This window comes from Euprymna scolopes, chromosome 23 (genome assembly GCF_053919585.1).
Source record: "Euprymna scolopes isolate OS-2025 chromosome 23, ASM5391958v1, whole genome shotgun sequence".
NCBI lineage: Eukaryota > Metazoa > Mollusca > Cephalopoda > Sepiida > Sepiolidae > Euprymna > Euprymna scolopes.
Genome location: NC_136504.1, coordinates 20049327 through 20076876, shown reverse-complemented (window position 1 = coordinate 20076876; position 27550 = coordinate 20049327).

Sequence of the window (27550 nt, the reverse complement as noted above, 5' to 3'; positions counted from 1 at the left end):
AGTATGAAACCTACAAAAAAAATTATCATAAATCGGCTTTCAAAACTAGGTCCCCCTATCTTTGTCCGCCCATTTTTGCCCGTACCTAGTTTATATATATATATATATATATATATATATATATATATATATAAATCCGTAATCCTGTCTGTTTGTTTGTTTGTTCACAATTCGATTAATATATACAAAACTTCCTGCTGAAAACGGTTATCTATATTAATTTTATTTACTATAAGATGTTCTATATAAATAAATAGCATCACGATCAAAATATATATACACTATATTGAAGGCAATGTACATAATAGAACTAATCTAATTTGCATATTATATTAAAGAAAATCTTTTTAAATAATTCGCTCAATTAAAATTACTGATTATAGTAATGTAATTGATGTAATTGTTCTATTTAAGAGTATTATTTTAAGTTAATTTATTTAAATTATTTTAATTCAAGTTATCTTGTACTATTTGCTAAACTGGCACATTTTAAGTAATTTTCACTGATATTTCACTTCCGGTTATGAACGGATATAGTTTTTAACCAAATCGAGAGATATGGTGATAAAATTATTTCTTTTAATTATTTATTTTCTATAAATGTAAAAGTTACAAATATTGATAAAAAAATAAATAATTAGGCTAAGGATGATTTTATTTTTCGACGAAATATTTTAAATCGTTAGCCCTCTATTAAAGTCTCGGCTATAAATGTCGATTCATTGTAAGGTGTGAGCACGTTTACCAAAAGGTTAAAATTTATTTCCTACGGTCGATTTTAAAATCATTTTTTAACTATTCACTTGACTGTCTGAATTTTATTATCGTTTCCATAATACTTTGAAAATGAAACAAGGTAAAGTAATGCTTTTTATATCAGATATATTCCTACGCGTTTTTTTTTTTGTTTTTTTTTACTTTTTTTTCTTCGATTTTCTTTTGAGAAAGATCTTATGTTTTCCTGTCTGGGTAATTGATTTAGTTGATAATATATATTTGTGTGGGATGGAGGGGGTTCGACGTAATTATAGGTTTTTTTCGGGGGGAGGGGGGATGTCGCTTTATGTCTCAGCGTCACTCAAAGAAAAATAATTGCAGAAGTACAAAAATGCGGGTGTTTTTATCTGTTTAGTACTTCTGCGGTTTATGAACCGTGCTATTTTTTAAATATGATTTACAAGTGTAATTCAATTTTTGCCGTATCTTTTGTTTATTAAATTTTTATGTGAAAGTCCTTCCTTTATTAAAAATGGGGTACTTTTTATATACACAACCAAAAATAGTTTATCCGCAAAAATCCTAATTTACATTTTTGGGAGCAACACAAACTGAAAACGGACCTGTACAGTTTTTTTTCTACGTAATGTAGAACTTTCGTTTACATTTTTACTAGTGGTACAAGAAATTTCGTTTACCCAGAAGTTTTGGTTTCGAACCTGTAATTACATAAATATTTAAAGAATGCCAATTAGTATTGTGTAATACAAATATATCCGTAGCAAAGCTCGGGTAAATCGGCTAGTATATATATATATATATATATATATATATATATATATATATATATATATATATATATATATATATATGTATCTATATATATACATATATACATATATACATATATATATGTATATATATACATATATATATACATATATGCATATATATATATGTCTATATACATATATATACATATATACATATATATATACATATATACATATATATATATAATATATATATATATATACGAGAAAGAAGTTTCAAACTCTAAGATGAACTTTACAATCAAACTTTATTGTTCGATTGAATACTCCAGAAAACAATTTACAAAGTCGTTATTCTGTAGAGTTTCAAAGAAGGCTATTCTTGTTGTTCTTCTCATCAGAGGACATAAAGAAATCAGCATATATATATATATATATACACACACACACACACACACACATATATATATATATATATATATATATATATATATATATATATATATATATATATAGAGAGAGAGAGAGAGAGACTTAGCTGTCGTACAAAGCTAAGACTCTGTAACATCATCTGTGTATAGATACTCCCTTAGGCATTTGTCTATTAAAATGGTCTTGTGGCGATTGCAGTAATTTTTGGGCTCATGGACTTGTCTGAGGGAGTGACTGAGGTAGTGGCACTCATCTGACAAGACGTTGAAATCATCATATTTATATAAAGTGGAATATAATAATTTTTCCATTTTCTCAGTTGGATATGTATTACTTTTCAAAAGTTATCCATTACAACATTGTTTCGTATTGCAACAATTCTGCTAAATTATATTATTGGTGCATATTTAATCATGTCCTCATCAGAGGTTTACCTTATAAACATTATTATGGACAACTTACATTATTCATGCAACCAATACGCCCTGAAGTTCGTTTTTGTTTCGAAGATTACGTCGTGTTTTATTTACTTTGCCTAATTTTTTTGTGAATTATTATTATTATATTTTTTTATTTGCATTTAAAGATTTTTTTCAGTTTTTTTATTTATTTTACCATTCTCCAAGTCTTATTTTTAACTCATATTAATTATTATACGTATTATATATTTTTCAGTTAGAGTATTTTTATTAAGTGATATAACTTGAATTCGAAACTTCATGTTGTGTTTATTCTTTTTCCCTATGTTCTGTTATTTACATTCTTCGAAAGCTTCGTGGATAGTATTATTCAAAGTAATTCCACAAATGTTTGTTAGCACCCCCTACTAGTTATAATATGATTTGTTATATGCGTATGCATTTAAGTTACAATTTCTTATATATCAACTTTATTTACGTTGTGTGTTAAGTTTTTAATTTTAATTATTAAAAGTAAAATTATTTTATATTTCTATCTTAATCTTATTGGCAGTCAAAGGGAGGTAATTCTGGTAAACTCAATATCTCAGAATCTTTTCTATCTAAATCGAATTTCAGTTGACTGAAGTCATTATTCTTTCCTCGTGTAATTGTATTTTGCTAATCTATTCTAATTAAGTTTACATTTTGTACGTTCTTTTCTGTTTCAAGTCCAATATTATATTCATATTTATAATTCCTTATCCATTTTTCTCCATATTTTCTCCTTATATATATATTTAATTAGTATTCAGCATATCTCTTTGTTCACATATTTGTGACATTATTAGACTTAAGGTTTTTAATTCCTTCCAGTATGTTACGAAAGTTATTTTTTCAACATATATTTTCGATTTAATTTATGTTATACACATTTTTTTTATATATTAATCAATTTTCACCCCAAACCATGCACAGTGCCACTTTTAAGATGGGGGCTAGTATCCGGAACATAAGTTTATAGGATATTATGAAGGGAGTTGAGCAGCAAGATATCTGTTCACATTACACTTTAACTTCTACATGTCAGTACAGTTGAGAAAGCAGCATCCCGGAAGGGAGTTCAAAAGTCTAGCAGTTCTGGGGAAGAAACTATTACAATAGAAGCTTTCTTGCACCTAGGCATCTTTACCTGTGTAGGGATGGGATTTGGCTGCATGTCTGGTTTATCGGGGATATTCACGTCATGGAGGTACTAGGGTTTGGAGTTCATCAGAGCATTTGCCATTAAAATACTTGTAAAATAGGCAGAGGGATGCAACATCTCGTCGATGGGACAAAGACTGAAGCCTAGATGACAGTTCAGGACCTATCAGGTTGGCGACTCTCCTTTGAACCCTGTCAAGGAGTGAGAGAAAGTAGCAGATGCACCAGCTTAAATGTACTCCATACATGGGCGAATGGTGGCCTTATAGATGCATAGGATTCTTTCAGGCGTAAGTAGCTTTCTAGCACGGTAGAGGGAGCTCACTTTCTTCGCAGCAGCCTTGGCAATGCTCTCAATGTATCTGTTCCAACTCATGTTCCCTGTATACGTTAGGCCAAGTAGTTTAAAGTACTTTAAGGCAATGTGTTTTTGGCCATAGTTATTGGTGGTAGAGAAGGTTTCTTGTAATTATTTAAGGAAACAAGCTTAGTCTTGGCAGCATTTCTGTCCCCATTCCACTACACACATACACACACACACACACACACACACACACATATATATATATATATATATATATATATATATATATATATATATATATATATATATATATATAGGTTAATCATTTTCGTGGTTTACATATTGTAATCGGAGTACATTAAAAATCTTCGCATAAATAAAAGTTTTTTTCATAATAAGATGTTTTTTATATAATTTTGTAAATTTTGAAAAAGTCCAAGCTCAATGAATGTTTTTTATTGGGTTACAGAGAATATATAGTGTAGTATAATTCACGAGCATGACCGTAATCTTCGTAATTGAAAATGTAAGTTGTCCAAAATTAAGTTTGTATAAGTTTTTAAGGTAAGCATCTGAAGAGTGCGTGATTAAATATGCAGCAATGACATAATTTTGCAGACATTTTAGTCGAAATAGAAAACATTATTGTAATGGATAACTTTTGAAATGTAATAAGTAACCAACTGTAATAATAAAATAATAAAAGTTATATCTCATAGGATTAGCGAATCTCTCGACGGAGGCTACCTTTCTAGGGCAATTTCTCTTAACATATCAAAGGCCTTTGATAGAGTAAGGCATAAAGGTTTACTTCACAAGATCTCCAGCTATGATTTTGCTTGAAATGTCTTCTCAGTTATTAAATCATTTCTCTCTGATAGGTTCATAAGAGTGGTGGTTGATGGGCAGAAATCAGAAGCTCACAGTATTAATGCTGGAGTCCCTCAGGGGTCCATCCTGGGCCCAACTATCTTCCTGATCTACATTAATGATCTTCCAAATCACGTCCTTACATCATTCGTATATATATTCACGGGGAATATGAGTTGAAACAAATACATAGAGAGCTTTACTAAGTGTGCTGCGAAGAAGGTGGGCTCTCTCTGCCGAACAGACATCTTGCTGCTTACTTCCCTACATAGTATCCCTACACCTTATGTCCCTAATAGTAGGTCCTTTGCATCAAAGTGTCACTGTGTCTTATTTAAGGTGAAAATGTAATAATATATTGCCCGGGTGTTTGGAGGTGTGTATCTAGGAGGGGGGGGCCTGTTTTAACATTATAAAAATCACGATGTTATAAAAGATTGGAAAAACCAAAATAAAGAAAAACCGCGAACAAATGTAAAAAAAGGAAAGATGCCTGACACGGTGCCGCTATGCCAAAGAGACACACAATTGAGAACGGATAAAATGAACCCTTTAAAAACACTTGCAGGTGGTTGAAACTAACGTTAACGTTTTCTAGGTCAAACATGACGTCATTCTTGTAGTAGCAGGAGGAGGCCGAGTTTAGGGTGAAGGAAAATCCACCCACACCCCTCACACACACACACATTTTAGCTTTTATATTTGTAGGTGCACCCCGCCCTGGTTTATGTTCGTTTCTTTTGGTTTCTTTTTTTTTTTGTATTGTTTTCTTTGTTGTCGCTGTTAACCAATTTGAATGTCGTCTGATTCCAATATCGATAGCGTAGTAATAATTTTGCTAATGAAACTCTCAGAAATGCAATGTATAGAAATAACTAATGAATAAGTAACTAATCCGAAAATAGGAAGTAAGCTCCCCCTCTCTAGTATCACGTATGAAATCAGTGCAAACATAATAGAAGTATAAAGACAGTAAATAAAATATTAAAGCGACTAATCGATGCAAGATTTGAAGAACGCTGGCGGCTGACTGTTAAAATTTCTTGTAAAAACTAGAATCCAATGTTAGTTTGTTTCGTTTAAGTAATCCTTCGAATCGCAACGCCCAACCCCTACAAAAAAGACAAAAAACATAAAGGGAGGAAAAAAGAGGGAAAAAGAAGAAGAAATTTATAAAATGGCACAAGTAACCCACAGAATAACTGAAATGTAAAGTCGCGTTTTATCCAATCCATATTTTTTAAGCAATTAAGAACTCAAACCGGTGTTCCTCATATATTCTCCTGTGGACGTATCCGCAGCCGTGTTAAGTGGTCGCAGGCGGAGTATGAATCGAATAGATAGAAAAGATTTTACAACTTCCATTGATTCTAACCGATTGTGGCAGTGAACTGTCACCGGAAAAAATATAGAAATGTACGAATATCAAGGAACTGTAAGGGTAGTAGGCCTATAGCACACCTCAGATCATGTGCTGAAGTGTGAAGACATTACATTTGAATGTAATGTGATTTTTAATCCTATTAAGGGCAAACTCACATGGGAAAAAATGAGTTCATTTTATTTATATAGAGAAGAAGAAGAAGAAGAAGAAGAAGAAGAAGCTCCAAAGGCAACTCAAAGATAAGGGTTAATGAGTGTCAAGTGGTTGGTGAGACAACAATGTGATGACCGATAATGGATGAACTTGAGTAGTGTATATTTATTTAAGAGGACGACTCGACAAGAACTTGTTTTCATTAAACATAAAAACAACAATGTTATTGTCAGTTGAGAAGCAGCCGCGCAATAGTGTGTTCCACTGGCGCGTAGTTGTAGGAGTTTTCGTTTAGTTTCTTGCACAGATAGAGAATAAGGGAAATTTTCGAGAGTTGTTGGAGCGAGACGAGTCTTACGAATATTTTTCAAGAAGGTGCATATACATAAGCTCAGATCAGTTACTAAAATAGTTATATATTATCGAATTATGTCTTAAATTTCATTTTTTTTTATATAAAATTTATATCATCATTTTTGATGATTAAAAAAAAAACGCCCACTGTAGACTTTTTATTACATAGTGAAGGATTTCTTCCTTGCAATGTAGTCGCTAGCTCCGTCATTTAAATGGCCAAGACAAGACAGTTACGTATATTAACGACTCGCGATCAGAATTGATGTCATGTCAGTATTTAAGTCGTTGTGTGAGCGTGACGTCACGAAATGAAATGTATATATATGCATCAAGATCGAAAGCAAAAAAATAAGAGAAGAAAAAAGTTGGGACGCGCGGTCTATTCTCTTGCACGCCAACATTTTCCCTACACAAAAGCGAAACGACCACCTGCAACAGGTAAATTTTGGCTGAGGAGAAAAAACAATGCGTGGCGATTTGGAAGGTATGCTTGAAACACACGCAAGTCTCCTTCTCCTAATCATTTGAAAGCGAGCCGGCCGATCTGTGGGTTCGAGAGAGAATTACTACAATACAACTGCTGATTGCAACTAAAAAGAAAAGGGCTGCTGACATGAGAGAGAGAAAGAAAGAGAGGACATATTGTGTCGTATTTTAAATACGTGTTGGCGACTTGCGTGTGAAACCGAACAAAATAAATCATTTTTTTGTCTGAAATGTTCATGTTAAAGTATTTTTCTCTGCATGGGTCTAAATACAACGGTTAATCCATTTAAAAAAATTAATGACAATAGATTCCTAATTCAGTTGAAAAGGTTATCCTGCTGTTTGTCTAACTTTTTTTTTACTTCTCCTCGCCACATAGATTGTTTCGCGTGAAGACTAGAAAAAACTCACGTGTTTTACTCACTAATATATTCCGTGACGGGACGAAAGTAAATATATTTATTTGTATACAAACAGATACACGTAGATCTTTATTATGGAATGGAGAATTCCTTTTTGCGCATTTCTATATTTTAATCGACCTAACTTCGATTTAAAAAATATATATATAAAAGTTTGGAACCGTTTATTTTAATGAAATGATAACCATTGGATATAGAAACGTTTGTGTGCATGTGTGTGCGTGAGAGGGATATGCATGCGGGGGCGTTTTAAATGTGACTAAGTTGCCAACAGGGAGGCCATCGATTAAAAAAAAGAAAGGGAAATTGAGCAGACGTAAAAATAGCATTTAATGAATGCTGCTTCCCTCGCATGTGTTCGTGTGTACGCGTTCGTTTATAAACCCCAGGTATTCGCGCAGTAACGTCGAATGACTAACATATGTAGGAGAACCTTCATACTAGCTTAATCATCAGAGCTGCCGTATTTCAACACACACACACACACATAAATATATATATATATATATATATATATATATATATATATATATATATATATATATGAGCACTGTTGAAGGACATACTGAAAATTTTACGCATAAAATTACATCTTCGTATATTAATTAATGTGATTAAATGAAGTAATCATATATCTATCTATCTATCTATATATATATATATATATATATATATATATATATATATATATATATATATATATATATATAAAAGTGACCGTGTCTGTGTGTGTGTGTGTGTCTGTGTACATTTCCCTACGCAATAACTCTGTCAATTTTTAGTCTACAGACTCGAAATTTGATATACAGAGTACTGAGATTTGGGAAAATCGATGTGATCGGTTTTTGGCCAGAAATTTGGCGATTAAGGGGTCAAAATTCAACGATTTGACATTTGAGAACTCTATCAAACTCCTCCGACAATTTTGGGTTTACACACTTGAATATTTAGATATAGGTTCCTTGGACATGAATATAACTTAATAACTTGATTTGAGCCCAAAGCAAATTTTAAGAGGTCATAATAGGGGTCAAAATTGACCTCTGCGGTCTCTTCCAAATTACTCAGACAAGTTCTGATCTAAATATTTGAAATTTTACATAAAGGGTATTCAGCGATAGGGCAAGCATTTTCATCAGTTTGCGTCGAAAATTTTTAGTTACCAATATATAAATGTATGTATGAAAATTTTTAGTTACCAATATATAAATGTATGTATGTATGTCTGTTTGCATGTTTGCCTTAAACTTTCAATAGAGGCGACGGATTTTACCAAGATCAGTATCGTTTTAAAGTTCGACCTTTCATACGAAAAATATTTTAAAAAATTGGCTAAAAACATTAATATCTTCCCCTTCAACTAGGCACTTTTCTACAGGGGGGGGTCACTTTTTTTCGCCGAGATTTTTGAAAATTATCCTCTCCTTTAGATTGTCTAGCTTTAATTTTAAAAAATGTCGGTTCCGGTTTGGCAGTGGTCGTAACAGCATAAACGTTAGGTTTTACCCCGTTCTTTTCCTCCTTTGTGGTACGGGTTCGAGCCTGCCTTCCTACTACCACTTTTTTTTTTTTTTTTTTTGTTCAACATACACATCCAAACACCCGGGCAACGCCGGGCTGAAATGCTAGTATATATATATATATATATCAAGTGAACGTGTCTGTGTGTCTGTCTGTCTGTATACATTTCCCTACGCAATAACTCTGTTATTTTTTAGTTTACAGACTCGAAATTTGATATACAGGGTACTGAGATTTGGGAAAATCTACGTGACTCGTTTTCGGCCAAAAATTTTGCTGTTAAGGGGTCAAAGTTCAGCGATTTGACTCTTGAGAACTCTACCAAACTCCTCCGACAATGTTGGGTCTACGCACTTGAAACTTTAGATATAGGTTGATTGGACATGGATCTAACTTAATAACTTGATTTGAGCCAAAACAATACATTTTAAGGGGTCATAATAGTGGTCAAATAAAAAAAATGAACGTTTTTTTTGTTGTTTTTTTTTGGGGGGGAGGGGGGTGCTCAGCATACACCTCCAAGCACCCGGGCAACGACGAAATGCTAGTATATCAATGTAATTATAAAACTCAAATGACCTTTTGGTGGCTGTTGTTACCCCACATCCGGTCGTGCATGCATACATAAACATAAACTCAACAGCGTAAACAATAAACACAAATCGCTACTTTTGCAGAATTTGACCTGCGCACTAAAATATTTATTTATTCTCCATTTTTAATGCACTTTTCTTTAAAAAAAAATCCATATATTTTCTTCTACACTACCAACATAAATAAATAACCCCGAAAATATTTTTTTAATTGCGTTACAAATAAATAATCAACGCGACAATAAAACGTATTGTTTTACTGTGTACGTTTTCAGCATCCCATTTTTTCGCGTTTTATTCGACGAAAAATTGCATCCCTCTGCCTGTTCTACAAGTACTTTATTGGTGAATGCTCTAAGGAACTACAAGCACTTGTACCCCCGACAAACCCGACAAGCATCTAAATCCCACACCTTCACAGTAGAGATCCATAGGTGTAAGAAAGCATTCTGCTTCAATAGTTTCTTCCCCAGAACTTCTAGACTTTGGAACTACCTTCCGGGATTCTGCTGTCCCAGCTGTACTGATATGCAGAAGTTTGAGAATAATGTGAACAGACATCTTGCTACTCATCTCCCTTCATAATACCCCAGCAGCTTATGTCCCCTAGAGTAGCCCCTACTTCAAAATGGCATTGTGCCTTGTTTGGGGTGAAAATTGAATAATAAAAAAAAATTATCCAAATAAACAATTGTTAATTATTTCTACATTTTTTCTTACATCGTTCATTTCCGTATTACGTTTAAGTTATTGTAACGCAATTTTCTAACAAATGCATCTACTTTAACCCGTTGACAACCATAAGAGCATTTTACAACGGCGATTTACCTACTGCCTTCCTTTTTTGTTTAATTTATTCTCTATTTTTTAATACAGCTTTCTTAAAAAAACATTCATACATTTTCTTCTACACTACCAATATAAATAAATAACCCCGAAAATATGTTTTTTTTAATTTGCGTTACAAATAAATAATCAACGCGACAATAAAACGTATTGTTTTACTGTGTACGCTTTCAGCGTCCCAATTTTTTTGTTTTTTCGCGTTTAAATTATCCAAATAAATATTTGTTAATACTTTCTGCTTTGCCGCATTGTCTTAATTTATTTTCTTGGCCTTATTATTAATATATAAATTAAATATTTGATCCAATGAGTTATGAATGTTTGTTTAAAATAAATGAAAAAAGTTACATTTTGTTTTCATTTTCTATTTAAAAAGCAATTCTTTACATGGTGAGAGTTTATCTATTCTTTACTTTCAACCAACAATTTCATTTAAAACAGATATTGGATTTTTACTTTAAGTATTATGGTATCTGTTCAGTGCACATTTATCTATAAGTATGGTAAAAGAATTCAATGGATGTAATTTTTTTTTTCCAAAACTAAGCAATTATAAACGGAACGACTCATAGAAATCTATCTATATTCTTTTTTTATTTTAATATACTTTCATAGAAATATTTTTTCTTTTTTTTTACATAGGCGTCACCACTTATCAAGGCCGATAGGCCACTCAAGGATAAGGGTTAAGGAGTGTAGAGTAGTCAAAAGGACAATGTAGTAATCGATAGTAATGGAAGTTCGGTAAATTTGTTAACTTAAGTGGAACGGCTCATCAGAAACTTGTTCGTGTTGGACTTGAAGACAACCATATTATAGACAGTTTGAAAGCAGGAAAACGGAGGACAATTCCACAGGCGTGCAGTTCTAAGAAAGAAGCTTTGATCATGGAATCTATGTTTAGGTTTAGGTACAGATAAAAAGTGGGGAAAATTATTGATAATGTTTTCAGCTAGTCTAGTGTTTCTTGTGAAAGTTTGGCGAGGGGGGGACCATAGATTGAAGCTCAGTTTTCCATGAAAATAACGATAAAGCAGAGACAAACTCGCAACATCTCTTCTGTGAGATAGAGGTTGCAGCGAAGAGAAAAGGACATCTCCCACCAGGCCACGAAGTCTATTTTGAACCCTATCAAGGCAGGACAAGTCTTTTCTAGCAGCTCCTGCCCAGATGTGGCAACAGTATTCCATCCTTGGACGTATCTGGCTCTTATATAGATAGAGAATTGCATCAGCAGTGAGATATCTACTGGATCGATAGAAGGATCCGATCATTTTCCAGCGGCCTTGGCAATAGATTTGATGTACGTATTCCATTTAAGATCAGGATATATCCATTCGCGTGAGGTCACCTTTTTCTTCACCATGTTTCCTCTGCTTCACTTTTTGTTATCATGTAAAATCTTCGACTTACTTGCAGTTTCATCAAATACTTTTGTATGCAAAATCCGATCCCGCATTTTGCTAATTCCTACCCTCTGATGAGAAGGAAAGTATTTCTTCGAAACTCCGCGGATTAAGGACTATCTACTTATTAAGTGTTTCCTTTTCAGATTAAATATGTTTTTAACTCTTTTTCAAAGTGTTTTTTAACATGTTTTATTAAGTATTTGCTCTTATATATGTATATATATATATGTATATGTATATATATATGTATATATATATATATATATATATATATATATATATATATATATATATATATATATATATATATATACTCTGAGGTTATTGTTTTCCAGAGGTTCAGTAACCAATGAAGTTTACAAGATTGATACAAGAGTGGTCAATACCGAAGTAGATCAGGGTATACTCTTTATTTGTTTTTATATAAGCAGAAATGTGTTGCTACATAGTCATGGGCATGTTTCGGTCAGCTCGTTACTAGTGACTAGAGACCTCTTCCGGCGATACAGCTTATACGAAAGCAAAGTTTGCAATGAAAATATCAGGTCTTCCTCGTCACAGGCAGTTAATATCAGGAGGTTTTATCAAATGTTGCGAAAAATAAGATTTGGTTTATGTAAATAAGACCCAATAGGAGTCCGGATTTCAGTCTGTGTTGAGATATAAGAATGAATGTGAAAGTAGAGGTAACGAAAGATTAGAAAGAATAGAAACTTGTATAATAATAATAATAATAATAATAATAATAATAATAATAATAATAATAATAATAATAATAACAAAATCTCAAAATGTATATAATTAATTTATTTCCATGCTTAGATATGATCACCTACTCTAATTGTGATAATTATAATTAAAAGTAGAAGGTAACTATGGGGGGAACATCTTGGTGACTATTTATGATAATTGATAATGATTATTTTAAAAAGTAATTATATTGATTAATAATAGTAACAATAGTGGGAAGAAAATATTTTTAAATAAAATTCAAAAATAAAAATGAAAAGAAAAATGGATTTAAAAAAAAACAGAAATAAGGTATAAACGGCAAAAGATAAATTAAGTCTAGATAATTGATCTGAAGGTATCCACGTACACATATATATGCTTATGTATACATATACATATATATACATATATACATGCACACATGTGTTTTTTTTATTCATTTGGAGTAGATTTAAATAAAAATATTTCAGAGTTAATCTTTAAGATTATGTTATAAACCTGTGCGTATTCATTACTGTTTAAATTTATAATGTACTTGGTTGTTGTTAGAGATTTAAACTAGTTGGTGATTTAAAAGTTATGGTTAAGAGTGCTTTAATATAGTAGAGAAAACTATTGATTTCAATTAGAACAAAAAGTTAAAATTAAAGTCTAAGTTTAGATTGATTATTAATCACGTTTAACAAATAAAACAGAATTAATAAACTAAACGAAATAGTTTACAATTCTTTGTAGGTTCGTCGATAATTCTGCAGTCTTACTAACAATAACAACAAAGCGTTTATTCTTGCAACATAATCTTCAATCTTGAGCTTCATACACATTCGAACCATTTTGAAACTCGTTTCCAAATAGATGAAAGAGCACTAAACAGACTGACTCTTATTATGCTTTTAGATATTAGCTACATTAACATGTGTCTCAAGAATTTCTCCCGACCTTTCTGTACCTTAAACTAAGTTGAGATTCCATGAACAGAGTTTCTTTCCTAGAACTTAAAAAATCGAATTCTGCCCAATTGGATTATTTACGTTCTAGGAAAGAAACTCTGTTTGTGGAATCTCAACTTAGTCTGAGGTACATAAAGGTAGGGGGAAATTTTTGAGAGTGATTATCTCATTTTTTTTCTATTGCAAATAAAATTATGGGTGACACGTTCTCGCTCTCTCCTGAACACTCTAACTCGGACTAATACTAAACTGTCTATGCCAATATGGGTATAAGCGTAGAATATAAATTATAGATTTAAATATGTGCATGCAAACGTTCGTAAATGCTGCTTTTCCACAATAGTATCATTGTTTGTTTTTTGTTTTTTTTTTCCTTTTCACGTATGGAAAAATCCCAGAAAAATCCGTTGCTCTTAAACAATTTATTGTATCTGAGCTTTCTTTTTTTTTTTCATTGTATTCGATGCGATTGGCAATGCATGAAACATTGATCAAAATCTCATAACTAGGAAGGTCGTTCTCAACATGTTTATTATTTATTTTCAAAATGTTTATTAGTTAAGCTTACTGATGTCAGAGAGAGAGAGAGAAAGAGAGAGAGAGAGAGGGGGGGAGAGTTAAATGGCTTATAGGTTCAGAACACCTCCATAATGCTACGCAACATTTTCCAAGTCAAAATGACACCCACAATTTATATCAATATAGTTTCCATAGATTTCTTCAATATATTGTTGATAGCTTTTTTCAATATGGCGTCAATAGGAGTTTTCAATATGGCGTGCATAGCCTTTTGCAATACCGCCTTAATAAGAGTTTTCAATATAATATTGATAGTATTTTTAAATATCGCGTCCATAGCATTTTTCAATGCAGCACCAATAGCGTTTTTCAAGGTGGCGCTCATAATATTTTCATTATAGTGTCCATAACATTTTACAACGTCCATAGCCTTTTTCAATATGACGTTTATAGCCGTTTTCAATTTGGCGTTCATAGCAGTATTCAATATGACGTCCATATTATTTCATTATGGCGTTCATAGCAGTAATCAGTATGACGTTCACAGTCTTTTTCAATATGGCGTCCTTAGCATTTTTCAATATGATTTCCATAACTGTTTGCAATATAGCCCCCATACCAGTTTTCAATATAGCGTCGATTTTCAATATCAGATCCACAGCATTGAAATAAGCTAAAAAATATACACACACCTAATCTTGATATATAAAAAACAAGAAACTGGCTATTTTTGTCATATAATTCTACATAACATAATGAAACTATTCTTCCGAAGAAAATGAGCCTATTAACATTTAGACCAGGTTTAAATAGTGATAAAGCAATTACAAAATGGTATCTGCTAATTTGGCACAGTTCAGTCTTTTACCATCTGGAAAATATGAATAGTTTGTGTTACCAATATATAACGCAAGAACATAAACAAGGTAAGCTCCTCACCATAAAAATGAAAGCCGCGCATATTTGTTTTGTCATATATCTTTCATTTATTCACGAACCACCGTTATCATTCAAGACATCGCAGAAACAAGACATGTCAAAACAAATAGATTTCAATAAAACTTCCAACAAACTGCATCAAATGTTAATATCAAACAGGTTCATTCAAGAAAGTGCAGGACATTTTTCTGTATCACTTGTGAAAATGCCCCTTCAAGAGCAACATTCAGGGCGGATAACTTGGTGGAAATCCTGAATGCAGTCAACGAGAACCGCTCAAAACATTTAGAAAGCGACTAGAACCGTACATTTGAGCTGATCGATGTTGTGAAAGTGTCAGTTCAATACAGTTCTAAAGAAATGAGTTGGAGATCTTGTATTCATCGGTTATTATGAAGTTTTGGTTTCAGAAAGATTGAGCCCAAATGGAATAAATTCTCACAACTCAAATTTGGAAGGAATTGGTTGAAAGATAACTTTGGATGCCGTGTAACCAGTCTCACAAATGATTTTGCGTAAGCATCTCACATCCCCAATCTTAGTCAGAGACGACTTTTTTAGGTTACTTTAAATAGGCTGTTCTTGGCTTTCGGGCCAGGAGCGGAAAAGGAAATCAGTTCTGGTCAATGTGCGGGCAACCCTTCATATCGGACAATTACTTTTTAAGTCAATCAGTTTGGTCAATGTGAGGAAACCCTTCATATCAGACAATTGCTAATTTTGGACCCTGTCAGAGTGCCTCATTGGGGGAGCTGGTTTTTCCTCCCCGCACTAAAAAACGGCATTGTGCCTAGTTTGCTCAGTGGGGAAACAAATAAATAAATACCTTAAAGAAGTGACGCACCCAGATTCTCAGTCTGTGTCGTTAACTATTTAGATACTGTGACCCAAGAAACGAATATGGATGTTCGTCTGTCGGAACGACGAGGACCATCTGATCATCTCGGAGGGGTGATGGATGATGCGTACTGAATTGTGAAGCAAAGGTTGTGCAAGCCCTATTCACTCTTCTCCTGAGTCGGCACTGCTTGATTCCAGTGGCAAGAAAAAGTATAGGACGATCGGAAACAATGCTGAGATAAGCAGAGAGCACATACAACACCTGGTCTTCCTAAATGGTCGCCCGTTTTAGTAGTTAACAAGCTAACGATGCTTAACTTCAGTGGTCTAATAGAAACCGTGTTGTCAGCGTGATTATTCCGTATATGGGGAAACAATTGCTGCGTCACAAACACATTTATGAAGCTAAATCGAGGACATGTCAAACACATGCTCTAGATTCTAGAACATGTCCAAAGTTCAAAATCTCTTACCAAGCCTTTTGGGTGCAAACAGTGATCCCAAAACGTTGCCCAATCCTGTGGAAAGACATCAAGGTTTTTTATTGCTTTTCCGACTTCCTTCCTGGTTGAGAAAAGAGTCAGCGCTGTGTTCAGGCTTCTCACCAAACAAACAAACAAACAAACAAACAAACTCAACATAACAAAGCTTCTTTCTGGGAAATGCACGCCTGTGGAATTCTCTTCCGTTTGCCTGTTTCCCACCTGACTACAACTTGGATGTCTTCAAGTCCAACATAAAAAAATTCCTGATTAATCGCCCCCTTAAGTAAGACATTTTATCAAATCTCGAATACCAACTATTACTACGATATTATCCCATTGATTATTGTACGCACAATAACCCTTATCCCCGAGTGGCTTCCGGGCCTTGATAAGTGGTGACCCCCCCATGTAAAAAAAAGAGCGTGGTTGAGATGGATCCTGACAAACTTTCATCTTGATGTAGACAACTATATTAGGATGCACCAAGTACACTCATCTCATTAAGCAGTTGTTAATGATTACTCGTTCAGTTTTAGAATTTATTGGTCCCCCGACAAAAGGAGGGTGGACTTGTAAATTCACCCTTGTCCGTTCGTCCGTTCGTCCGTCCGCACTTTTCACAATAACTACGCGTTGGAACTTTTTGAAATTTCGCACAAATATTAAACTTGATATGAGTAAAAAATTAACACAACGGATTTTCCGGGAAAACTCGGTTGATCCCTCCCCCCGAGGTGCTTTTCCGGTTAAAATGACTAAAATTGACACTTTTGTGCTTATTAAAGAAAAATTGATGCCTTGGATCTTTATAAAACTTTCTGAAAAGTTGTAACTAACTTATTTCTATATAATTTTGTTTGTTTATACTTCCCGATAACTCTTGGGTATGCCTATGGGCTTTTAAGGGCTAATAAAAACACTTCATTTTTGGGACTATTTTACCATATTTGTCCAAAACTTTTTGTGTATGTCTATTTAGCAGTTTTGCATGGTGCTGAACTCAACTTTAAATACGTTAAGACTTTGGGGACTTTTGGGGCTAAATTTTTTTTTCTTTTTTTTTTTTTGCATGGTACAGAACTCAAATGTACATATGCTAAGATCTAAAACTGCACCGTTCGTTCATTTTCACCAGGATTTGACGTCTCATGGGGATTTAGGGCTAAACGGGGGGGGGGGTCTGCAAATGCTTAACTTAGTCATTTTCTTATGCCTCGTTCACTGTGCAGTCATGGGGGACCATGCATGCTTCACTTGTCTTTTGTTCAATCCAAGATACTTGTGATTGAAAAATACATGTTAACAATCTTTGTTTGTTAAAATTGTTTTTTTTTTATATTCTTCAATGTTTGTGATTGAAGAATCCACTAATGATCCATAATGATATTTAACATTACCGTCGTTCCGGCGTTCGTTGTAAGAGGGAGGGGACGTTGGCAGCGATGAAGGGGATAGTGGCAAAAAAGTTTGCCAAATACATGCTCTAGAATAACGAAACTGAAACCAACAATTCTCATTACTTTAAAATGGATGTTTTAAAAATAATTAACCCGTTATCACCAACGTTTCAATATAATTCTTGCCAAAATATTCAGAAAGGATTTCTATCAAAACTTAGCACTTGTTTTTAGCAAGTCAGCCGGCGTCATCACTTAGCATATGCCTTCACGATCTATATGGGCAACGCAGCCTGATTTTGGATACAGAATTCCCAGCAGTGGAGTTATACCTACGTCTAATTTCATTCATAAAAAACGAATCGATATGAATGTATCAATGAATGGACGTTCATTGATGTTCAGCATCGAATCCACAACAATGATCATTTGCTGCTTACACTACGGGAACGCCGCCTTTTTTATTTTTTAAATCATCTTTAACATGGTTATTTGTTTCTATTATAACAAGAGACGCCCATTCTCTTTTCCTTTTCTCACTCTCTGTTTATCTCCCTCCCTCTCTCTTTCTTTCTTATATATATATTTATATGTGTGTGTGTGTGTGTGTGTGTGTGTGTGTGTGTGTGTGTGTGTGTGTGTGACAAAACATACTTCAATAACTATATATTTTATCATAAAAAAATTCTCAGCAGACCGTTTGGTTAGCACTTTTTTTTTTTTTTTTTTGCATGGTGCAGAACTCAAATGTACATATTTTAAGGTCTAAAACTGCACCGTTCGTTCATTTCCACCAGGTTAGCACTTAGGCAGTCATAATATAGAGTTATATCTGTTTTCTGTTTTTTTTTTTCTATGAGTGTAACTATTCAAAAGGAAAGCAAAAAGAAAAAGATCCTGTCTTGTGTGTGTGTGTGTGTGAGAGAGAGAGAGAGAGAGAGCGAGAGAGAGAGAGAAAGTGAGTGTGATTTTAGTTTTTATCTAATCCAAACCTTCAAATTTTATAACAGTATATCTAAGATCTAGTACTCTATAAGTATATACTTTTTTTCTTATCAGAAGTTAAATTTACGATATTTGTGTTTCAATATTTTATTTAACACGTGTCATTTTCTTTCCCATTTTTACATATGTACACATTTAACTAAATCAAATAATTCAGTTAAATAACTATAATTATTACACAGTCTATAATTTATGACTTAATAAGTAATTAATATAATAGAATATTTTTATACCACGTAACTAGTGTGACCTCTCGGGTTAGTTTAAGTTATTTTATTTTATTATAATTGATAATTTATTTCATTTAACTACATTTATCTACAACACTTATATATATATATATATATATATATATATATATATGTGTGTGTGTGTGTGTGTGTGTGTGTATGTGTGTGTGTGTATATTAAATTTTTCATGAAGGCATAATCTACATGGGTCGTCTAGGTCTCTACATGTGGTAGCTTGTCTTATTATTTTCCATTCGACTATCGGCGAATGTCCGCTTTCCGTGAGTTCCCAGTATTTATTTGCTAGCGTTGTTTTCATACGGTGTTTTTTATTGTTGAATGTACTTTTGTGGTCATAGTATCGAGTTTGGAAATCTTTGTCTAGTAAGTGTATGTTCATTGGCTGATAGGAAGGGTGCGGTGGATACTAGAAAGCTGATTGGCTAACTAAAATCTCAATAGAAGGTGCGTATATAAAAACGACAGACAACCACAAAATTCGCGCATAAGCTTGAAGAGTTCTAGAGTGGATGAAACGCGGAATATTCAGTGTAGCTTAATCGCCATGTATATTTTATAACTTACTATATATATATATATATATATATATATATATATATATATATATATATATATATATATTGGGACAATTAATCGGAATCGGTCATTGAGACAATCGAAACTTTTTAAGGTATCAGAATCGGCGTCGATGCCAAAACGCTTCTTGTAATTGTTTATTTTTTGTTTTGTTCTTGTTTAAAACTTAATTTTCCATTACTGCTACTAAAGATAAAATAATAAATGTTCATACTTATATATCATTCAAACACTATCGTGTTTGACTATATGGTTAAGTGGCAGTTTTAGTTATTTAGAACTGTTTTAAAGCTTCACCGCTCACTCATTTTTCGACCAAATTTCAAACAATTATTACAGTTTACAGATCACCTTCTCAGCTATATTGTAGAAATGAGAAATTTTCAATTTTCGTTCAGTAAAACAAAAGTTATGATGAATTTACTGGTGTTTAAAATCGTAAAAAGACGTAAGAAGGCGAGCTACGTTTTTTATGAATGGTTTCCATAGCAACCACGTCGCTTCAGCAACCAATATTGCTATTATTCATTGCTATTATTCATTGCAAAAGGAGAAGTAACAAGTTGTGAAAATTACAGTGAAGATGAGAACAGTAGTCGGATAAATCGAAATAATACGAATAACGAATCCTCATCTTAAAAATTCAAAAACGATATATACTATTTATTGGTTTTTACATAAGCAGTAATGTGTTGCTACACAATCATGAGCATGTTTCGGTCAGCTAGTTATCAGTGACTAGAAACAACTTCATGCGATACAACTTATACGAAGGCAAAGTTTGCAATGAAAATATCATGTCTTCCTTGTCACAGTGAGTTAATATCAGGCGGTTCCGTCAAATGTTGTGAAAAATAGGATTTGTTTGTATGTAAATAAGACCCAGTAGGGGGCGTATTTGATCTGTGTTGAGATATAAGAATGAATGTGAATGGATTGGGGGCTAAAGATCGAGATAGAGGTAATGAAATATTAGAAAGAATAGTATCCGTATGCGTGTGTGATGGCCGCCCTAAATCTTAAACATACTAATGTGTATAGGTTCAATCAGTATGGGAATATTAATTTGACATATCCACTTAGAAATATGCGAGCATGAAAAGTTATATGGTTAAGCTTAAACATGGAAAAGTTAAGGACTAGTTGTTAAAACTGGAAAAGAAATGGACAAGATATTCTAGTAAAAATATACTAAATTTATAACTTAAAATATTGTAGCATCAGGAATTGATTATGTAATGTTAAATTGAATTTTAAAAAAATAATGCTGCAATATTTTAAGCTATAAATTTATTATATTTTTTACTAGAATATCTTGTCCTTTTTTTCCAGTGTCCTTTACTTTTCCATGTTTAAGCTGTAATAATTGTTTGAAATTTGGTCGAAAAATGAGTGAGTGGTGAAGCTTCAAAGCAGTCCTAAATGACTAAAACTGACACTTAACGATATATAATAATCATTTAATGATTAATGATATATAATAATCATTTAATGATTAATGATATATAATAATCATTTAATGATTAACGATATATAATAATCATTTAATGATTAACGATATATAATAATCATTTAATGATTGATGATATCATATAATGATAGTCCCTATTTACAAAGACAGAGTCAGACACAAGTTCAAGTTTTACTGTGGGAGATATCTAGCTTCTAACAAAGGGGTACTATAGATTAGAACATAAATTGAAATTGCCTTAGTCTAGAAAGATTTGTTTTTCACTGACCGAAAATACAACCGATGCAGTGTAGTATTAGAACAGATACCACACCAAAAGAGTAAGAATAGAATAAAAGATAAATTCCTTGGCGTTTTTGTTATGAATAAAGTATAGTATCTGTTTTGATGTCATGCTTTATTTATTTTGTACTCGGTTTGCAAAGGAGTTCTTTTAAACTGAGGCAATCTTTTTTCCAGTACAGAGGGCACCTTTTTGGGGGAGTTGGATTCCCCGACATTAAAAACCTGTCAAAACATTGCCCTCGTGGAGACGCAAGTAAAAATTTGAAATAAATGTTAAAATGTGAATTTAATTTAATTTTAACGATGAAGATGATTACTTAATCTAGTATTCATAATTTTCCAAGTCTTTTTACATTTCAAAATCAAAACGATTTATTTCCTTGCTTATTATTGTTGAACATAAGATGCGTCCATGGCCGCCTACGTTGTTGCTATAGCCGTATTCTCACTCGTCGGAAGAAATGTTGAAAAAAATGGCGGCACTTTGCCATAGCAGTCGCAGCAAAGTAAGACAGCTACAATTTGGGGGTCGTTTTCAATTCGCTGTGGTTGCAGAAATACATTCTTTCGCAGCTACACTCTCATAGACGCTAATACTAGTTTAATTAATTTAGTTTGATTATTTTGTTTCACGGCATATCAACCCTTTTCGGGTTATTTATGCTGACTCCAGTAATTTTAGAAAAAAAGTTTTTATGCTTCAAATTACTTTTATATCTTAAAAACACAATTCCAGAGTTTGGCTTAGTTGTTTTGGAAAAGATTATATCGTTTTTTTTTTGTTTTTGTTTTTTTGTTTTTTTTTTTGTTTTTTTTTTTTAACTTTGCAGAACATTATTGATTCTTACGAAGGGAAAGGAACATAAACCAATAACATTAATGTTTGGAGCATTTATAGTCAGGAAGCCAATATCTTCAGATGGGGAATGGAGGAGGGCAAAAAATATACGAAGGCTGGATTGTTGTTTTTGTTTTTGAGGATTTTCAGAATATGATTAAGTTTTGCAAAAGAATTTTTTAAAAATCTTTAATGTACAGCGTACTTGAATCAGGAAGCCGATCATATCAGACTGCTTGATACCAGGATGTTACTACTAAATTCTAAGCAGTTATCTTACTATCGACGCAGTTCTTTAACTTTATAAAAGCAAAATACGACGAGCTTCTTTTTTTCTTCTTACAAAGGGTGACCAGTTGTAAACAAAGAACAAAAAAGAAAAAATCTGAAGGCTCAAAAATATTTTCACAAGGAAAATATTTGCAGAACATTTTACTAAAAAGAAATACGCTTGCAATATTATAATTCCAGCTTCAATTTTATTAACCATTGTACACATAACCTTCAAGAGTATCATTTCAAAGCTGACTTTATCATTTTTTTTATATCGTGAGAAATGCGAAAACGTACATACAAATGAATACATACAAATATTGCCACGCACGCGCACACGCGCACACGCACACAGACATATATGTGTGTATCTGTTCTTAAACATGTAACCATGATTAATTTATAACTTTTTTCTTTCAGATTATTAAAGCACGGTTCATATTTGCTGCAATATTCACCAATATTGACTCGAAAGCAACCTTCCTTAATCAACAGAAAGGGAGGAATCTTCCATCATGATAATGCTCGTTCGCGCACAGCATCAATGACCAAATATCTCCCATGAGAATTTGGTTGCCCCGACATTGGCTCCTAATTTAGCTCCCTCAGGTTATTGCTTATTGCAAGAATTACAAAATCATTTAAATGGCACTAAGATTAACATCACGAGAAGAGATTGAAGATGAATTAGATTCAGATTTCACATGAAGATTAAGAGAATTTTAAAAGCGACGCATTTGTAGGTTCTTTGACAGGTGGAATCAAGTTATCGGAAGCAAATCTTATGATTGGTATGAATTAAGGTTTTCAAAAACAGTTTTTTTTTAATTTTTAAAATGAAATTTAAAATCGGCAAACACTTTTGCACCGATATATCTTTTCCAGGTTAAGAATATTCAAAGATAACCGTCTTTTATTCGAAGATAAACACTTTTTAACGTCGCTACATTAACATGATAATGTTTCGGTCAGTTAGTTATAAATAGCTAACGACCGAGTAAAGAGACGCAAGTCCCTTCTTTTGAAAAGTCAAATACTCAAATATGCATATATTAGGAAATTTATGAAAAACGAGGATAAAACGGTGATTAACCTTGACAAGCTACTACAATTTTTTTAAAAATTACTAAAATATAACTAGGCAACTGTGAGTTTGATTTTATATAAAAGCCCAAAGGAAATTCAAAGGGACTGTTTGGGCGTTGATGGGAGTATGTTCTCTGCTGGTTCCCATTTTTTTAGTTTTTATTGTGAGTCAGTGTGTTTTTATAAATACACCCGAATCCTTTCCATGAAACCCTTGGGACCACATATGCTTTGAATGAGAAATAAAATTCATAATTCTTTAACTATTTTCAAGATGAAATTTTTAATCGGGAAATATCGTTCTACCGAATACGTAATAGTTCTTACATTACTTGAAAACCGAGTGCTGTACAATGAACACTGAATATATATATATATATATATATATAATGGTAAGTTGTAAAAATCCTAAAAAATGTGCTCAATACAACTATAGAGCAATATCTATCTATCTATCTATCTATCTATCTATTTTCTATACTCCTATAAATTCGTTTTCCTTTTGTGCATATTGATATTGATATTAAAAACCCTCTTTTCTATTTATTTAAAAAGAAAATACGTTTCTTACATATGGGTTGTGGAAATGCATTCACTCGCAAAAGATGTATCTAATTTGCATATTCTTTTAAACATTCATTTTAATTAATTCCTTATTAGTTTTTTTCGGTTTTCTTATGGGATGATCATCTAGAGTTAACTATTACGTGTAATTATATTCATGCAGATATTCTACATGATTTATACTTGCATAATATTTGCATAAAATATTTACAGTAAACAAAAAATTGTTTCCATATATATTTATGTATACGTATATATTTTTGTTTAATCTATTAGTCTATCTATCTATATATCTATAAAAGTGAACGTGTCTGTGTGTCTGTCTGTCTTTGTGTCTGCCTGTGTACATGTGATCGGTTTTCGGGCAGAAATTTGGCTGTTAATAACTCTGTCAATTTTTAGTCTACAGACTCGAAATTTGATATACAGTCTACTGAGATTTCGGAAAATCGATGTAATCGGTTTTCGGACAGAAATTTGGCTGTTAAGGGATCAAAGTTCAACGATTTGACATTTGATAACTCTACCAAACTCCTCCGATAATTTTGGGTCTAAACAATTAAAATTTTAGATATAGGTTCCTTGGACATGGATCTAACTTAATAACTTGATTTGAGCCCAAAATAATAAATATTAAGGGTTCATAATAGAGGTCGAAGTTAAAAAAATTTACCTTTTTTTTTTTTGCTCAGCATACACCTCCAAACACCCTGGCAACGCCGCGCATCGATGCTAGTATATATATATATATATATATATATATATATATATATATATATATATATATATACCTCTCCATCGTACAGTATATCGATACACTATGGATGGCTGGGATAGCTTCCGTACATTTATATCGGATCTGCCTCTGCGTTCCATGTTTAAAAAGGATGTGTCCTCTATAGTATCAGACCTGACGGAATGGTTAATTGTAGGTATAGACCGTTTCATACCCTCGAAAATGTTCCAGCAAAAACCTAACAGCCAGCCATGGTTCTCTCCAGAATGTGCTGCTGCCATTGTGCACAGAAATCACTTTTTTCACTGCTTCCAACGTAATAGATGTATGGAAACTAAAGCCGCTTTCAGGACTGCCAGCAACCATTGTAAGAAAATAATAAAGAACGCATTGTATGCTCAGTCCGTCAAGTTCAAAGAAGCTGAGCAGCGGCTTGGTTCCCACCAGTTTTGACAAATAGCAAACAGAATCCTGAACAGAAGCGTATGCTCTATCCCAACTATCATCAATGGACTTGAGGTAATCTCATCAGCATCAGACAAAGCCAAACTTTTTGCCAACAACTTTGCAGCTAATTCTACCCTTTGCGACCAAGGCCGCCAACCCCCAATATTTCCTCCTGTATCAGAAAACATGCTATGTGATATACCTTTATCTGTACGTGATGTTGCCAAACTAATCAAAAACCTTGATTCCAGTAAAGCAACCGGCCCTGACGGTATTCCAATTATAGTACTCAAAAAAACTCAACCAGAACTAGAGCCCATACTTACAAAACTGTTTAAACGTTGTCTTAAGGAGAATTGCTTCCCATCTCCCTAAAAAATCTCATCAGTATGCCCTGTATTTAAGAATTCAGGTGATCACTCATCCCCCTCTCAGTACAGGCCAATAAGTCTGCTGTGCGTCATGAGTAAGTTGCTGGAATCTGTATTAAATACAGAAGTAATCAACCATCTCAGCAAAAATAACCTTCTTAGTGACACATAATATGGTTTCCGTTCTGCTAGATCTACAGCAGATGTGCTTACAGTTATATCTCATAGGATTAGCGAATCTCTCGACAGAGACAGCCTTTCTAGGGTAATTTCTCTTGACATATCTAAGGCCTTTGATAGGTATGGTATGAAGGTTTACTCCACAAGATCTCTAGCTATGCTATAGCTGGAAATGTCTTCTCAATTATTAAATCATTTCTTTCTGACAGGTTCATAACAGTAGTAGTAGTTGATGGGCAGAAATAAGAAGCTCACAGTATTAATGCTGGAGTCCCTCAGGGGTCCATCCTGGGCCCAACTCTTTTCCTGATCTGCATTAATGATCTTCCAAATCACATTCTTACATCATTTGTAGACATTTATGCTGATGACACTACTATTTATGGTAGCACATCTAAGACAGTAAACGACCAAGTGCTTTCCGATTCTCTCTCCTCTGATCTTGAGCACGTGGTAAAATGGGGAAAGGAGTGGCCGGTTACTTTTAATGCATCTAAAACCAAGCTTCTCTCTTTACATCATCAACGTTCTGATCCCCATCTTGCATCAGTTGAAATGAATGGCTCTCGTCTTGAGGAGGCCTCAAGTTTTGACAAGCTTTTGGGCTTGACCTTTACTCCTGATCTTAAATGGAACAGGTACATCAAATCTGTTGCCAAGGCCGCTAGAAAAATGGTGAGATCCTTTAATCGATCCAGTAGATATCTCACTGCTGATGCAATTCTCTATCTATATAAGAACCAGGTACGTCCAAGGATAGAATACTGTTGCCACATTTGGGCAGGAGCTGCTAGAAAGGACTTGTCCTGCCTTGATAGAGTTCAAAATAGACTTCGTAGTCTTGTAGGAGATATCCTTTTCTCTTCCCTGCAACCTCTTTCTCACAGAAGAGATGTTGCAAGTTTGTCTCTGCTGTATCGTTATTTTCATGGAAAATGTTCGACTGAGCTTCAGTCTATGTTCCCCCCTCGCCAAACTTTCACAAGAAACACCCGTCTAGTTGAAAACACTATCAATAATTCCCCCCACACACTCTTTATCTGTGCCTAAACGTAAACGTAGATTCCATGAACAAAGCCTCTTTCTTAGAACTGCACGCCTGTGGAATTGTCTTCCGTTTTCCTGCTTTCCAGCTGACTACAATATGGTTGTCTTCAAGTCTAACGTAAATAAGTTCTTGATGAGCCGTCCCACTTGTTAACAAATTTACCGAATTTCCATTACTAACGATTACTATATTGTCCAATTTCTACTGTACACTCTTTAACCCTTATCCTCGATTGGCCTCTGTGCCTTGATAAGTGGTGATGCCTATGTAAAAAAAAGGTTGAGCGCTCTCGAATTCTAGGATTCCATAAGCAAGGTTCGTCAAAGAGAGCGATAGCAGCTAAGGTAAATCGCAGTAAAACTGTTATTTGCATCTTTCTAAAAGAACACTGAAAATTATGGAAAAGCAAAATCCTTTGGTAGGCCCCACAAAATTTCTCCTGCATTGAGTAGGAGAATCAGACGGGTTGTTATGAATGACAGAGGACATACTTCTAGTCAAATTAAGGCGGTTACAGATGCTGATTGCAGTCCAATAACCATCAGACAACACTTACAACAAAAGGCATGACAAATAAAAAGCGTAAACAAATTCCTCGATTGCATCCACATCACAAAGTGGACCGTTTAAGATTTGGTCGTGAATACCAAACCTGGGACGTTGAGAAGTGGGAGTCCTGTTTTCTG